Source organism: Choristoneura fumiferana, chromosome 21, assembly GCF_025370935.1.
Source record: "Choristoneura fumiferana chromosome 21, NRCan_CFum_1, whole genome shotgun sequence".
In the NCBI taxonomy this organism is placed as follows: Eukaryota; Metazoa; Arthropoda; class Insecta; order Lepidoptera; family Tortricidae; genus Choristoneura; species Choristoneura fumiferana.
The window spans coordinates 9728752-9745800 of record NC_133492.1 but is presented as its reverse complement, the minus strand read 5'-3'; positions in this window follow the sequence as shown (position 1 = coordinate 9745800).

Below are 17049 nucleotides of genomic sequence, written 5' to 3'. Positions count from 1 at the left end.
GAAAGGACTCCATTTACTTGTACGGTTGCGTCTGTCATAATAAGTGAAAACATTTATTTCTCAAGCATTAAACGCGTTATTTACTAAATATCTCGAGGCAACGCTTAGAAATAGGCACTTGTATCTTAAATACCTACCTACCTACCCCTAGAACTAGTTTCATCATTAATTGTCTGGACCTACCACGTTGAAAAATGCAAATCACAAACTGAGAATAACATTAGAAAATTAATTATACTGCATATTTATCCATAAATAATAAAAAAAACAGTCAGGCGTGAGTTGATATTAGTGAAAAATAAACTCTGTAATTTGTCTGTCAGTGGCTATACTTTATCATTTGAAATCTGATCAATTTGATTTTTTAACGAAAATACAAACTGAGACATGGATGCATAGAAAAACCAGAAAAAGAGACCAGCGCTGGGAATCGAACCCAGGTCCTCAGCAATCCATGCTGCGTGCTATAACCCCTACACCACCGCTGGACAGGAATCTAGACACGAATTTTTCCCTATGCATACATATCTCAGGTTGCTTTTTCTATTACGCTACTTATGCAGCAGCACTAGCGACATCTATGTTCCGCTCTCATCGAGAGACGTCACACTCTTTCGGAACCAACCCCTCACCCAGACAAGAGATGTCGCTACTAAGCAATCAAATTATGATTGTTTTTTTTGGAGTCTTTTTGTATTTTTAATTTCAACTCCAAATATCGAAATCGAAACCATATTGATTTTTTAAGTTTTTACGGTGTATCTCATTTTTTCCCTTAACTACCTAGGGTGGTCCAAAAATTTTTAGTGAACGGCGTATTATCCATCCCATTTATTTAATTTTCATACTGTTAAAAGGCAAATTTAATTACAAAATCTTTGGCTACATATTAGTGACCATGGCCAGTGGCAATTAGTTCTGTGCCTCATGTGATAAGTGATACAAGTGCAAAATCGTAATTTTACAGGAGAGCGAAAATAAGATTTAAAAATTCTTGTTTGCGAGCCAAGGGGCTAGCATTTACCGAAGCACTTTTTTATATACATTAAAATATATTCTATAAACGTGCATTTAGTGTTTTTCGGTAAATTTTGTAAGTTCGAAGAAAATCGCGAAAAACCTGCGAGTTGCACCTATTGAAATGTCTAATATGAGTAAATAATATGTTTTAGATGATACAAGTTCAGTTCTATCATGGTGCATCCCTGGAGCACCCATAATATATCTCTTGGTGTAAACTGATATGATATACATGAACTTGTAAAACACACTCACTCACTCACTCAGCGTAATATGTTTAGCTCATGTTACATCACTGATCACAGGAGGCACAGTTATTTTTTTGTCGAATAAAGAAAAAAACATGTCTGTCACTTTTTAATCGCTACGATGGAGGTAACGCGGGAAGGATTTCGTGCTATGATATATTATGATTTTTTTTACGGTTAACTTGCAAGGAATCCACGGAAGAATTAAAACAAGTGTTTTTTATATATTCTTCCATGAAAGAATCACATAAAAATCTTATAAGTGCTTTAAGGAAATTAGTTCCATTTGGTTCTGGTTTTGTGAGTTAAAGCCTCAGATCAAATAAAAAAGTAAAGATGGAGAGCGGTGAACAGCCGAGTGAGGCCGATCAAACTACATCAATCCGTGTGCTTACACAGTGGCACGCACACACTTGCAAACAAACTACACCAAAACCTTGTATTACTTAGCAACGCATATTTCCGTGGAGCATGACGTATCTTAAACTTCGACAAAATGAACTAATAATGCCAAATTGTGTCGTGAAAGGATGTAAATCTATCCGTCCAAAAATAAAAAGCAGGATGGAATCATTTTTCACACTCTAGTAAACTCGAAAACCAATATTTTCATTAAAAATCGAAATAATTTTGTTTGAACACAAAACGTCAATACTAGTGTTGCCATTATAATAATTGTAGTTACCCTATTATTGGGTAAAAGTCGCCTAGGTAATACAATCTTTTATTTTTTATTTTTAAATTCTATTCTTTCTATGGCTTAAAACTTGAGAACGTGACACGTAACGTAAAGTTATTTGGTTCTTCTAAAAGTTCATCAACGTTTTTTATTGTAGTAACGGTATTAACGTGACACGCAACGTAAAGTTATTTGTTTCCTGGAAACGTTTACTAACGTATTTTAATGTAGTTCTTGTAGGCTGGTATATGAATTTAAAGCAATAAATAAAAACGTTATTAACGATAACGATATTTTTGTAGTTGCGGGGTACTGAGAATTATTATGGCAACACCGGCCTACGAACACATGTTTATAAAACAGGCCTCACTTGGCTGTTTACCGCTCTCCATCTTTACTTTTTTATTTGATCTGAGGTTAAAGCGTGAGCGGAGCGATGTCGTGACCCAACCCTAACTTTTGTTAAACGATTTTATAACGAAATAATTATGTTTAATTTTTTTTTTGTAGTTCGGGCGACCGCCTACGGCAGTCACTCCAGAAAACGACATCAGAGTGGAGTGGCAGATCAAGAAATGTCAAAACATTACCAAGCGTGAGATTCAAGATGAACTGAAGGTTGCAACCCAGCCAGTGTCCACCATTTTACATGATCATCTTAAAGTTAGGCAGGCTTCGTTACGATGGATACCTCACTCTCTCACACAAGAGCAAAAAGATCGACGTGTCGACTGGTGTCATTATATATTATATGTCAAAGTATGCAGCTACTTTTGATGCTGACCGTACAAGTTACAAACTCAAACTCACAACATTTATTGACATAAAAAACACAATACATCACAACAAAGAAAACCACGTTAAAGTTAAAGGAAACCATGATGTAATTTTACGGAATACCCATGGGCCTTCACTGAAATCCCAAACTGCCAGATTTAATACATAGTTTACGCGAGTGAAGCCGTTTAAGGACTAGTTTTAAATAGCTTCAAAAACGTCATTAACGTGAGCACGTCATATCCACAAAATCCAACATGGCTGCTAGCGCAGTAAAACTTGAAGAGAGCCTATTGAAGCGTCTTTCTGAGTTGCGACAGGGGTGTCCCGGGCAGACGTGGCCGAAACTTCGCCCGCGAAACTTTGCCGCAGACATCACAGTATATTTGGGGGCCACTTTACTAAAATTTATTTTAGACATGTTACAGTAACTGTACGAAAAGTTGCATCTTGTCGTTGTGCCTTTGTGTTGTTTATGATGGCTCCAAGTGTGATAAACGCCTAACAATTGTGACAGAAATTCACAGAATACATTTTACATCTTTCAAACGAGCAATGGTTGTATACTTATTTATGGGAATCTCAGCTGTAACTATTTCGAAGAAATTTGCAATGTGGGAGTTTTCGGGTGCGAACAATCAATCTAGCATTCTAGCTGGTCCCTATTTCTGGAAAAATACGTATTTGTGAGTTATAACCGTTTTTAGTGTACATTTCAAGCGCAAAAAATTGCCAATTTTGGTTTTCGTTAAGCAATTCGAACCTCCATGTAAGTTACTCGTACCTATGCAGCTATGTAGTTAGTTATGTACACAAACTTTCCTATAGTGATCACTCACGCAAAAACTTTAATCAACTAGGTAGATGGGAATTGAATTATTATGGCCGCACTCATTTGCTATGAACTTTAAATACCAGCTGATTTTCCCATTTAATCAATTGTCTTTTTCCCATGCGCTTCTGTAGTGGGTAAATTGGTGGAATCACGAAGAATTATCGGTCGCTAGTGGCCTCCCACCGACACGGCGATGCCCACAGTAATTGGTTTTTCACAAAACCTCCTGTATAAAGTAGCATCTAGTTTAGAACTCCTAACATTTTCAAGCATCCTTATTTATTTGAATAGGAATGCTTTGCCCCCGACTTTGTCTGCGTCTTACGGCTACTTTATGAACATTATGAACGTGGTCAGTTGGATTTTTCTGAATCCTTCGATGCGCGAGACCGTTTCACACTTGGCACACTTTAAAACGGACTTATAAACAACTCTATACTTAAGAGAAGTTTCCCTGCCGGCCACGCGGCCGCGTTAGGTATTCGTTTGGGATATTGCTGTCTTTATGGCTCGTGACATAAGCGCTCGCAGCCGTCCCCCCCCCCATGCCTTCTACAACGACGTCCGTAATTTATATCGAGATAGCTGTAGGCTTTTCAAGATTTGGGCGGTTGAATTTTGGGTTTCATTGTCCACATATTATAAGAAAAGTATAGCACAGAAATCAATGATTTTTTCAATCAAGATATTCATTATAATATTTTGTATGCATGTGGTTTTTCGATTTTTGTAAAAATGCTTTATTAGTCTGTTATTCTCGTGCAAAGTTGATATCTTTTTTTTGACGACTTTTGAGCTCATGTAATTCTGATATTACACATTTATATGAAAATCTGAAAAACACAGGCATAGATAATTACGTCTAGATAGATAAAAACATAATTTTTTCACAACACATGCACACACAGATACAAACAAGTGAAATAATGTAAAAAAAAAAAAAAAAAACAAATTTTACTGTATCTAAGCTATGGGTACCAAGTGTCATGAAAAGAAGGGTGCTGACTCAGCATATAGCTGCGGAGACCACAGCGCTGATAGTCTACTTCATACTTACCAAATTTCATCTATTTGTGTTGCCTAGTTTTCAAATGAGACCGGGACTATGTTGTATGGAGAATGGAACGAAAAGACTTCTCTTAAGTCGGTATCGTAAGAACTCAGTTTCGTTTCATCCCACTGTCTATTTTTTAACCGACTTCAAAAAAGGAGGAGGTTCTATGTTCCAATGTTTGTACTTTATTTTTTTATGTATGTTCACCGATTACTTAGTCAATTGTGGACCGATTTTCAAAATTATTTTTAGGGTTCTGAAGCCAAAATGGCAAAAACGGAACCCTTATAGTTTCGCCATGTCTGTCTGTCTGTCTGTCCGTCCGCGGCTTTGCTCAAGGACTATCAATGCTATAAAACTGTAATTTTGCATGGATGTATATGTGAACTATGCCGACAAAATGGTACAATAAAAAATTGAAAAAAAAAAATTTTTTTAGGGTACCTCAGACGTAAAGTGGGGGTGATTTTTTTTTTCTCATCAAATCCTATAGTTTGGGGTATCGTTAAATAGGTCTTTTTAAAACCTTTAGGGGTTTGCTATACCGATTTTTCGATTCAGTGATTTGTTTGCGAAATATTCAACTTTACCTAAAGTGTAAATTTTCATTAAAATCAAGCGCCCCCCCTCTAAAATCTAAACCAGTAGGTGGAAAAATTTGAAAAAAATCAGGATGGTAGTAAGTATATCAAACTTTCAAGGAAAACTACAACGGCTAAGGTTTCGAATTATTAGTAGTTTAAGGTATAAAATAGTTATATCTAAACTATGGAAGATTCCGTATAAAATACGAAATCCTTAGAAAAATATTACTTATTTTTTTCGTATACGGAACCCTATTTCTTGCGTGTCCAACACGCTCTTGGCCGGTTTTTTATTCGAAAGAGTATTCTTCTGAGGTGGTCCCATTGTTACCAAGTTAAGATCTGATGATGGGATCCTAGGGAAATCGAGGGCAAACCTCAAATTTTATAGGCAAACCTATGGCGATTTTGGCATTTTTAGCATTGGTATAAGCATTTACATTCAGAAAGTATCATTTGGTAAACTGGAACTGATGAAGAAGACCGTAGATGACCAATGGAACTCGTCAAAGCTAAGTAATGTTCGCTCGTCTCGTCTATAAACGATCATGATTAATATACCTAGATAAGCGACTAAGAAAGAGCTTTAAGTTAATGATTATTTCGAACTGATCTGATGCTGAAGCCGGAAGGTAGGCAACGGAACTCTGTTATAAAACAACGTACCTAAGCCGTGTTTGGGATTAATGGAATCGTTGTGAGATGTTTTTTGGCTACAAATCACTAAAAAGTGTGAAATAAAGAAGTTTTTTAACAAAAAAGTAAAACCGACTCCAAAAAAATAACGGAAAATGGAACCGACTACAAAACCCTTGAAAATATTTTTGTAGGTACCTACTAGCTCGAAGTCGGTGACTCAGCACGACCCAGCAGGATGGATTTGAAACCCGAAGCATGTAGGTGAGGTAGACGACTATTCTTCCATTCCTGCTGGCTCGTGCTGAGGCACCGACTTAGAGCTAGTAAAATATTTTCAAGGGTTTTGTAGTCGGTTCCATTTTCCGTTCTTTTTTTAATTTTTTGGAGTCGGTTTTAATTTTTGTTTAAAAAAAATCTTTATTCCTTAAATTGTCTATATGTTTGTTTTGCGAATAGTGAATAAATGATTATATACATACATTCTTCTATTAACTTAATTTAATTTCCTCAACATTACTTCAGTATTGTAGCTTGAATCAAACAATAGGCAAACGAAACCATCGGATGTGGGCTGCAGTACGCACGACCGCACAATCTGGCCCGATATGGTGCAACCATAAGCTGCGTGTCGTAAAACATGCCTACTGTTATGAGTTCAGCAGATTTGGAGTCTTTGTTTACGATTTACCAGGCCTAAGTAAGGCTATTTTATACTAGATTTACCCGCGTCTTTTCACACGTATACTATTTAGATTTGCAATAATTTTGGGCTATTTATACTTGCAGAATGTCTTAAGCTACACGCACAAATGTATTAAATAACTCAAACGTATTATTTTTTGAGATTCTCACCATCATCAGCCTATAGCATCCACTGCTGGACATAGGCCTCTCACAATGATTCAGCTTATTTCAGCAGCCATTTGCAGATCGTCACTCAAAATCTTCTATTAAGTACCATTTTTTCGGCATAGTTTACGTATATATTCTTGCAAAATTATAGCTTTCTAGCATTGATATTCTCTGAGCAAAGCCGCGGACGGACAGACAGACAGACAGACATGGCGAAACTATAAGGGTTGCGTTTTTGCCATTTTGGCTACGGAACCCTAAAAAGGTTGACGCTATAGTATCGTGAAGTCCGTTTCACAATTTTGACATTAATTGTGTCAAGTTGGTGATTGGTTTAATATATAAATGAGCCAATTACAAGCAAGACTGTAACGTCAAACTGACTTCTCAATCCTAACGCCATCTAACAATATTTGGCGGTAAAGGAATCTTCATTGATTGGAAAATCCGAGATTCCGCAAAAAAATCCGCAAGAATTCCATCGTGGATTCCATCAAAATTGCATAAAAAGTCGTGCCAAAATTCATGTCCCTCTAAACCTGTAGTTGATATTTCGAGATTTTATTCTGATCCCGTGAAAATAACGGGATAAAAAGTAGCCTATCATTTCATCAAAATCCGTCTTGCCATTTAAACACACACACGCACGCAAACACATATACAAACTTTCGCATTTATAATATTAGTAGGATAGTAGAATGATATATAAGCTTCCTTCGAGCAGTTGGGTAAAAATTAGGCCAAAACGAAAGTACTTATTATTGACCCGTAATTTATTATCGTCCCTATAGTATCTAATACTGGAGAGATTTTTCGCAAGTTCCTGTTATTGGCGCAATAGGACGTCCGCTGGGAGCTTGGCTTAATTAATAACAATATTAATAGGTAACACAAGAATTGATTCCGCTATATCAATTTCATACAATGGGCAGTTTTAATTGTACAATACACACACAAACATCACGGCTGTATTCCCAAATGGGGTAGGCAGAGCACACGAAGCGTTACCGCTACGGAGCCATACTTTCAGCAATTTTAGTTTGAGAAAAAAGGTACAACAGTGACAGGTTGCTAGCTTGTCGCCTACGGTATACCTTAACTACTTGTCGCCTCTTACTACATCCACGGAAGAAATACGCAAAGTTGTTTTTAATTTAAGCTGTGGTATCCTAGTGGTGAGCTTTCAATCAGAAAGGTCGTGGGTTCGAGCTCAAGCTTGCACTGCAAAATTGGAGGTGTCATTCAAGACGGTTTTTTTTTAATTTTGCGGTATAAAATTTGTCAAATCATCTGTTACTTCATGTAAGGAAACCAAAAATTCAATTCAAATTGTTTATAATTCAAGAAAAAAAGGGTCGTCATCAAAAGTAGCACTCTTTTGTACTTTATCGTTTTACCAAATTTGAAACACACTCTAAAACTAAGTTAACTTACTAACTATAATATGCAGGTTCTATAAACGTTCATGAGGTCGTATTTGTGATGTTCTTGGTGAAGGAGTTAATGAACTTTTATAAAAATCCCGCCTAAACCCAAAAATACCTATGCCTGCAGAGCTACTACGAAATTCGAATATCGAAGTTCGTATCGTACCATCCCACCGACGCTTATTTTATTTAATACGAGTGTGAGAGGGACGGTACGATACGAACTTCGATTTTCGATTCCTAATTTGTTAAAACCACAGAGTAAAAAAGTTATCCGCTGCTTTTGATGCTGAATGCACCTGATTATGTTGTTTAACTTTGGTGACAAAAAACCTAGTATAAGTTCATTAAGTACTAGAAATATTTGTATCAAAAGAATTGCAATCATCCTCTTTGTCATCAAGGAGCTATCATATATGCGCCACAGAAAGCATTGACACGTATTAAGAAGCTCAAAAAGCCTCTGCTCCGGAATGATAGCACAAAGTTTACATAATAGCGCAGCAGACGTTGTGGCTTTTACCAGCGAAAGTTTTAACTGCGTGGCGTTTACTCAAAATGCAAATTACAGGCTCCATATAGGCGAGGAGGAGTTAGGCGCCCCACAGGATGTGATACAGAGGAACCCAATATTAAACCACACGATTACGCTATAAATTTCAACTTGGTGAGTATAGGACGTAACTTTCCACGCGCACTATGTTTACACGTTTTTAAGTGGAACATTGTATATAAATCACGCTTAAGAAAGCGAATGGCTGGTATAATTTTCGGCCTGTCCAAACAAACTCAAATACCTATACATATCAACGTATAAATATAATTGGATAGTTTTTAATGATAGCAAAACGGATAACTCACGTCTGAAATCGAGTTTAGCTCGACATGTTTCGGGCTAATCCATAACCCTTTTTCTGGGAGCAACGCGACTCGGCGGCAGCTGCAACACGCGCACGGCGCGCCACCGCCCTGCTCGCTCGACTACCCGACGAAACTAATACCAGTGCACAACTACCCGCGTTTTCATCGTCATTTTTGTTATAGGTAATTGTCAAAAGTAGGGTAGCACACAACACTAACAACATCCCTCCGTAAAGGCACATCCACAGTAACCGATGACATAGCACGAGTATTTAACACGGATTTTCAACTCGGGGGTACTATCGCGGGGGATGGGGGGTGGGGGGGGTGCTAAATGAGTGAGTCTCACGGAAGTTTCAAGTTTAAAATTAGATAGTTTCCTGGCTACAAAATATAATTATATCCATTAAGTCCGTCAGTTTGATTTTCAGGAAATATTCGACATGTAGTTTTTCTTTTGTCAATTAAACCAAAAGCGACAAAGACGAAGCGCGTCAAACAGAGTGAGGGCCCGTGACGCACGCCATGTTAAATAGCGTCGCACGTTGTGACGTCAAAATGCACTCGTACGTAATCAAACCACTTTAGTCTTTGAATTCGATCGGAGATTTCATCAATATATAACGGACCAACTGCTTCGTGTGTTGAAAAGTTTTTTTTATCAACCGTATGGATGGCAGTGAGACATCTCGTAAACTAATTAGAACAAGGGAATGGCAGCATGTGTGTTTAATTTGTTGCAGTCTTGAACAACATTAATACTCCGTCTATCAAAACTTTTCCAACTTCCGTTACTGCTGTAATGAACACGAAACTTGTACCTATATACTATGTTTTATATTGCGTGGGAATTGCTTTAGTGTTGAAGTATGTTGGCCGGTATATTTGTTTCGCTTATTTGTCTTGGCTAGCAAGTGTGAGAACTGCATAATAGTCATAATACACATACATAATAGTTTCTTCGCAGGTCGTGCAGGCTTCATCGAGAAACCTCATAGTAAATTTCTAATGTAATTTAGCGTATGAATTCAAAAAGAAAATGCAGGTGCAGCCTGAACTCAAACTCACGACTTAGGCTCTCCTTTAGAAAGTATTAGCCGTCACCCGCGACTCCGTCCGCGTAGGATTCGGTTATCGCTATCCCGCGGGAACTATGCAATTTTTCGGGATAAAAACTATCCTATGTCTTTCCCCGGGACTCAAACTTTCTGTATACCGAATTTCATCTAGATCAGTTCAGCGGTTTAGACGAGATAAAGTAGCAAACAAACTAAGAAAAAACAGACATACAAACTTTTGCATTTATAATATTAGTGGGAAGTCAAACATGTTACCACGGTTTTATTATCATATTTGATATCGATCAAAAAATAAAGAGAATAATTAAGTTTACTTTAGATGTGTGTTAATTCAAACCATTGGAAGGTAAGTTACCGTTCGAAAGATCTTTAAACTTTACAAAGCCTAAGGCAAAAGCTATACTGAGGTGAATTGCGATCTGTAATTGACTTTATTTTTTTCAAAGTAAACTGTCGTGTTGTCTATCTCTAAGTAATTGAGGGAAATTTTAGTGCCTTCGTTTTACAGTACTTTTTAACTTATTATTATTTCAAGACTGACTTACTGACTGAATGACAAAAACCCCGTCTTTCATTTACTTAAATTTTTCATCTTATGTAAGGTTACAGAGAGCTCTTTTTTTCTTTTAAATCCCTGATCACTAAAACATAATGGTTGCCTTGTGGTTCATTTTACAACGTCTTAATTCTTATTTCCATTCTTTAAGGGAACATTCAACAGGTAGGTAGTTAATTTTTCTATGAAACTAGTGGCCTTACTCTTCCTGTTTAAGACATAATCAAGAATTAAAATATATTTATTAGGCGCGGTAAAACTGTATAAAGGGCTATTTCATTACTTTTGATCCGTACATCTTGGGGCCAAGGTTAAACAAGTCTCATATGTATCACGTTAATTGATACTCTTTAAGTTTGTAAATTTTATAATATTATGATCATTCAATAACATTGGATGTGAACTTAAATAAGAACTTAATTATTATGTATGAAAAAAAAAAATCTATTTGCTCAATAAGATTTTAAAATTATTTATCTATCGTCAAAGTTAACAGAAATCAAAAAACACGGTGTACCATCAGCCAAATAAGTGGTCTATCAATTTTTAAACAAGTTCCTATCAAACTAATATGTCGCTAAAGTCGAGCTTTCAAGTTGACAGACACGTCTATTGGCATTATTGTTTTATGACATGCAAACGATTATCAGCTTTAGGATGGTAGACCACATATTTGGCTGATGGTACCTATATAAATAACCATATACCTACTAACTATTACACGAGTACTTCCTCTAAATCTCCACTATTATATTATAACGAAGATAAAAGCATCCAAAAATAAGTATATTTCCTTCTCAGGGTATACCATGAATCTAAATTTCTGGTAAATAAGTAGTTTGACAACTTTAAGCGTGAAAGCGTAACAAACCAACGAAATTCACATTCCCATTTATAATATTACTTAGTTGGAACTTTTAATGTGTTATACATAATACTCAATACTTTATTACTTTATGGTTTTATTAATTTACGCCTACAAATATTTTTACAAAAATCATGTACCTACTGCACCGCATCCCGTTGTGTCCACAGCTTAAAGGAAGAATCCGTAACAGTTGCTTTGCTTTTAGACGCGAGTCTAAAACTACTTCCCAGTAAGCCGAATAGTGTCACAGAACTTTACTAATACAACTTTAAAGTGTCGTTGCTTTTTTTTTCACTGCTGCCTGCTAAAATAATGTGGACTGCTTTCGTTACACGTTTTCAATTGGTTTAAATCGGTTTTTTTACAAGCTTTTATTTAACTTACTTACCTACTCTGTAATTTGATAGCATGGGTCAAATCTTGGAAGCTAAATTTGACCCACTTCCAGTGATCGGAATGAATGGAAATTAGGCATACTTATGTAAACTTTATGACAGTACAATAAACTGGTAACGATATGTATTCTCATGGTCCAGCCAGGATCGTCTCCGCAGGAAGGAACTCCTCAGTAGTTTACGGCATCGACTTGAAATTTGGTACGGAAATGTAGTTTAGATAACAAATGCAAATACAGCCAACAAAAATGCAGTCAGCAAAAAAGTTTGAAACACGGAACCCTGAAAATTAAATTTTAATAAAAACTTATGATTTCTCCTATATAAGCATGCCCTTTTCTCGCTATAAGTAATAATAATTATAGTCGTTCAAAGCGTTACTGTCATAATTTTTTTGTTAAAATGGGACGACTTAGCGGCAAAGTAACTCTTAGGCTGATGTTAGCTAATATTTGACAAACAACTTAGCGTTCGTACTCCAAAACTAGCCTATTCATACAAACGGTAAAAAAAGGTTTTACCCCTTAAAAACCTTAGGCTATTTTGAACAATTTCTGGTATAAGGCAAAATTTGGCCCAGTCTACATACAAAATTACCTATTAATGCATACTTTTGAGGGCCAGATTTTTTGCCGCTCAGTATATTAAACAATTCGAACCATAGATCGTTCTCGTAGAAAACTTCACAATAATTTTCCTTTTCAGATAATTCGATGTCATTATAACATTAACTGTGAAAAGGTTACGGTGATTCGTGATTCAGATGGTTCATGCCAACGTACAAGTAAATTGCCAATTATTATTTATCAATATGTACAGCGCGTGAAAAGTTATAACGAACCGAACGGCGCGACGTCGCCTTTTCCGATTGACAAGTTTGTTAACGGAATTGCTAGTTTTTGTTCAACTCACGATCGTTTCTAACAAACCCCTTGGTTCGGTAAGTAATTGCCTCTCTTTGTTTTTAATGCTATTATAGTAAAAATTGCCACAAAATTAGGCGAGCGCTGGTCTTCTAAGACTGTACTAGAAAAAAACAATCTGTGAAACCAACAACCTAGATCAGATTTTAATTTTTTCTAACGCACTCATAGTACTAATCAATAAAATGACAGTAGTTTTAATAAAAACAAGCCAAATAAAACAGTTTAATAACATGCATGGCTTTTAGACATGGCTGCTTAGACCAGCTTTTCTGTCGAACGTTTTGTGATTGCGACAGAAAGCAATAGTGAATGCTAATGCGCAGCCCTAGGTTTTAAAATAGAAGTTTTTAACATCCATTCTGAAGATACATGAATGGTACAGGTTATGGGTTTGTGTAGGGTAGTGCCCCCGTGGCACTGCCTCCACTCCCTCTTGAACAGTTACTGTGCATGTGACTGGAAGCGTATTAGACGTTATACAATTATACAACCTCTAATTTACTGTCTCCAGAGAGAATATTTGCCCCGTTCTTTTCATGACAACGAGCCATTTTGCAGAATGTTGAACTCTTCCTAACCCCTTTCAAAGTTCGTTGCTAGTTAGCTGGCGGTTGTCCTCGTTTCTACTTTAAAATCTTTGTACCAGATACTTTGAATACTGCATGTTGCTTAGACATATGAAGACACATTTATCAACTTGGTATAAGAAGCAATGAAACCGTTATAGCATTATAAACGAGCGTAGGAGGGTTACTATTTTCATTAGAGCATTAAGTCAAGCTGCCGTGGGGCGAGGTATTAATCTGTTTACGAGATATCAAGTTATGTAACCAACCTACCTGGATCCTTGCAGCCAAGTTATTACTACCCCAAGATATACGACGGGAACGTAGCAAAGACAACATATGTAGCCGCCATATTGGATAATTAAATATGTATTAAGAAGGAATATTGTTTTCGCATTACCTGCTTGGCAATGTACATATGTTACGCTTATTGTACCTAATATTGAGACGTTTTTCTTTATGTGATTTTATATAAGCGTTGTCCATTGAAAGGTAGATTTGAATGACATGAAAGAAGAATTAGATGGATATCGATAACAAATAACTGGAAATCATTAAAACAACCCAAACCTAAGTTACAAGACGTGTAATAATCGTTAAACTCCATTTTTTTTAAATAAAACAATAGAGAAAATAACTTTAATTATTTGGCTGCCATAAGCTTTTATTCACGAGGTTTATTTGACCAGGTTATTGTGTCTTAGCGTATCTATTTAACGGTACAGAGAAAAGGTAATTTTTTTTTCGTCGTTACAATACGAAACAATACATTTACAATACGAAATCCTTAGATAAATATTATTATTATTTTCGTAATGGCTACAGAACCCTATCCTGGGCGTGAACGACACGCTCTTGGCCGTTTTTTGCTTACCATTTGCAAGCGATCGCTTGGCTCCAGTGCGGCATGATAGTCTAGAGGAGTGGTACAGTCAAGGGCATAGATTTCGACACGGCCAAAGTTGCAAAAATATGTATACACGACTTTATGTAGGTACTTAACATTAAGGACGTGTATACATATTTTTGCAACTTTGGACGTGTCGATATCTTTACCCTTGACTGTACCTATGCCCAAAAGGTAACATTTTATCATGCAAAAAAGTGCATACCTACAAATTCTTGACATCAAAAGTATGCCAAAAACTGCCGTCAGCACTTAATCAAATTGATTTGAATTTTGTATTCTTATTTTATTTTGTTCTATTACTTACCTAGGATTTTTTGACTTGTGTCCATAATCACTAGTCTGACCAATATTACATTTTGTATGTGTACCTATTATGTTACATCACCACGATAAAACGGTTGAACCGATTTGGGTGGATTCAAATTCAAAGAAAACCACCATATAATTCTTGAGAATTCCCACGATAATTCAGTAAAATTTTCGGATTTAAGATAAGATAAAGATAAAATATCATTTATTGCCACAACGCATAGTACAACAAAGACTTATTACAGAGACTTAAGAGAACGTAAGCTAATTATTATAAAATAAAAACTTATTTTAAAGAAGACTTATAACATTAATAATTAATATAAAAACTAGACATAACACTAACATTTCAATTCAATTTGCCAGATCAAATGATTCACGCGAACTAAGCCACGGTTAGAGGCTAGTAAAGCTATAAATACAGGAATGACAACAGGCAAGTTGAGTTTGTATTGTTTTTAGATCTGGATGTTATGTTACCGGGATGACAGGTCCCTTGTCAAACGCAAATATTATTATTGACTTGTCAATAAGTTTCGCAATCGAAGTCGGGTTCAAGTTCCCAGAAATTCTGTATACACGTTCCCCGTATGTTTTTGTGTATGTGCATATATGTGACTCCTTCACCATGTCGTTATTACGGCTTATAATACGTCTCACTGTAGGGCACAAGTCTCTTCTCATAATGAAAGGGCTCGGGCCGTCGGTCCCACGAAGATCCAGTTCGAATTGACAACTTCACACACATCATTAAATTTCTTCTCGAGTGTAGATGTCTTCACAATGTTTTCCTTCACCGTGTCATCATCATATCAGCCATGGGACGCCCACTGTTGGACATAATCCTATGTTTGTTCAACGTGTGACTAAATTATGAAGATATTACTGTCTGATTGAAATTTTTAAACGGTTTTCCGAAACTAGAGCATTGAAAGTCAGTAGATTCGATTCTCAGTAGCGGATAAATTGAGTTTATCACTTTATCAGTTCGATTGTTTTTTTTTTCAAGTTCCATTTGACCAAGGTAATAAAATAATACCTTATCCTTAATGTAAGCATAAACCTGACCCATTTTTGTGGATAAACAATTCGTGAATTTCAGTTTGGTCGTAGAATTTTAGCGTAATTTGGTATTACGTGATAGAACGTGACAGAAAAACATTTTTAACCGAATCTCATGGAGTCTTATCGCCTCTAGACGACCAGCACAGGGCATCATTTCTCATTTATCACAAATGAAAGAGACGCTTCTTTTAAGGTAAGTAAGAAAGGGATAACGTTAGAAACTAACCTCCTTATTTAAAACGCTTGTTAACTTACCATTCGTTTTTCTTTATCAGACACTTTATTGAGTTTACCTTCGCCAGGCAATGACAAAACATACATTTGTTGAAATCCGCGAGGCGGAAAAAAATATGGCCCTAAAAATGTACCTGCCCATGCAGTAGGTAATAGGTAATTTTGTATGTATAGAGTAGGCCAAATTTTTTGCCGCTATAATACCTAACACGTCCTATACAAAAACATCGAATAGTATAAATTAGGGCCCACTCAGCATAATGTTGCGGCAAGCCGCAACCGCAACGCTGTTTTTCAGTGGGACCCATATGAAAAATATACACACGAGGCTGTGACGACACGAACGCCAACGGAAAGTACTCGTAGTTCGCAAATAAAGTCACATTCCGAAAGAATGTATAGCAACACTTACTCAGTTTGACCATTTTAGAACAATTAAACATTAAAGAAGCCAGGCCAGGATTTGATTTGGCTATTGCAGTGAATTATTGTCAATTTCAATAATTATAATATTGTAATGCATCACGTAACATGAGGTATTTATCCCGGGAAATTACATAGTTTCCTCAAGATAACTATATATAAATGAATTGTTCTTCAGCTGCTTGTATAGTCGTAATATATACCTACTCATGTATTAAACCTTTATAATGTAACCTTTCATTTTAAATGATTTACGACAAGCGATTTGTTACTAGCCTAGTAAATAAAAAAATACAAACATTGGAACATAGAACCTCCTCCTTTTTTGAAGTTGGTTAAAAAGTACTTCAAGCAACCTCCAATGAGAAGAGCCTTTCAATATTTTTAGAGTACCTATCTTTTTTTTTTTTAGTAAGAAGCAATAATGTTTAAAGTCAATTGTTTGTTTATTTCTGCTTAATAGGATACTTAACTCGAAGACGAAAATACTAATAAAAATACTTTCTTTTTACACTGTAAACCAGATTAATTTTAAATTCATCATTGCTCGAAGCGTTTCGAAAACTCGTGAATCTTGACAACATTTGGTATTAAATACCCAAACATGGCAAAAAAAAAACAATTATAAATCGCACAAGCGCCCAAAACGTCTAACGTTTCGACAATGGTGGCGAGTGGATTGTTCCAAGGCGCATGCACGCCCCTGCCGCACCGCTTTGCTCGCCGGCCGTCAGTCCGCGGA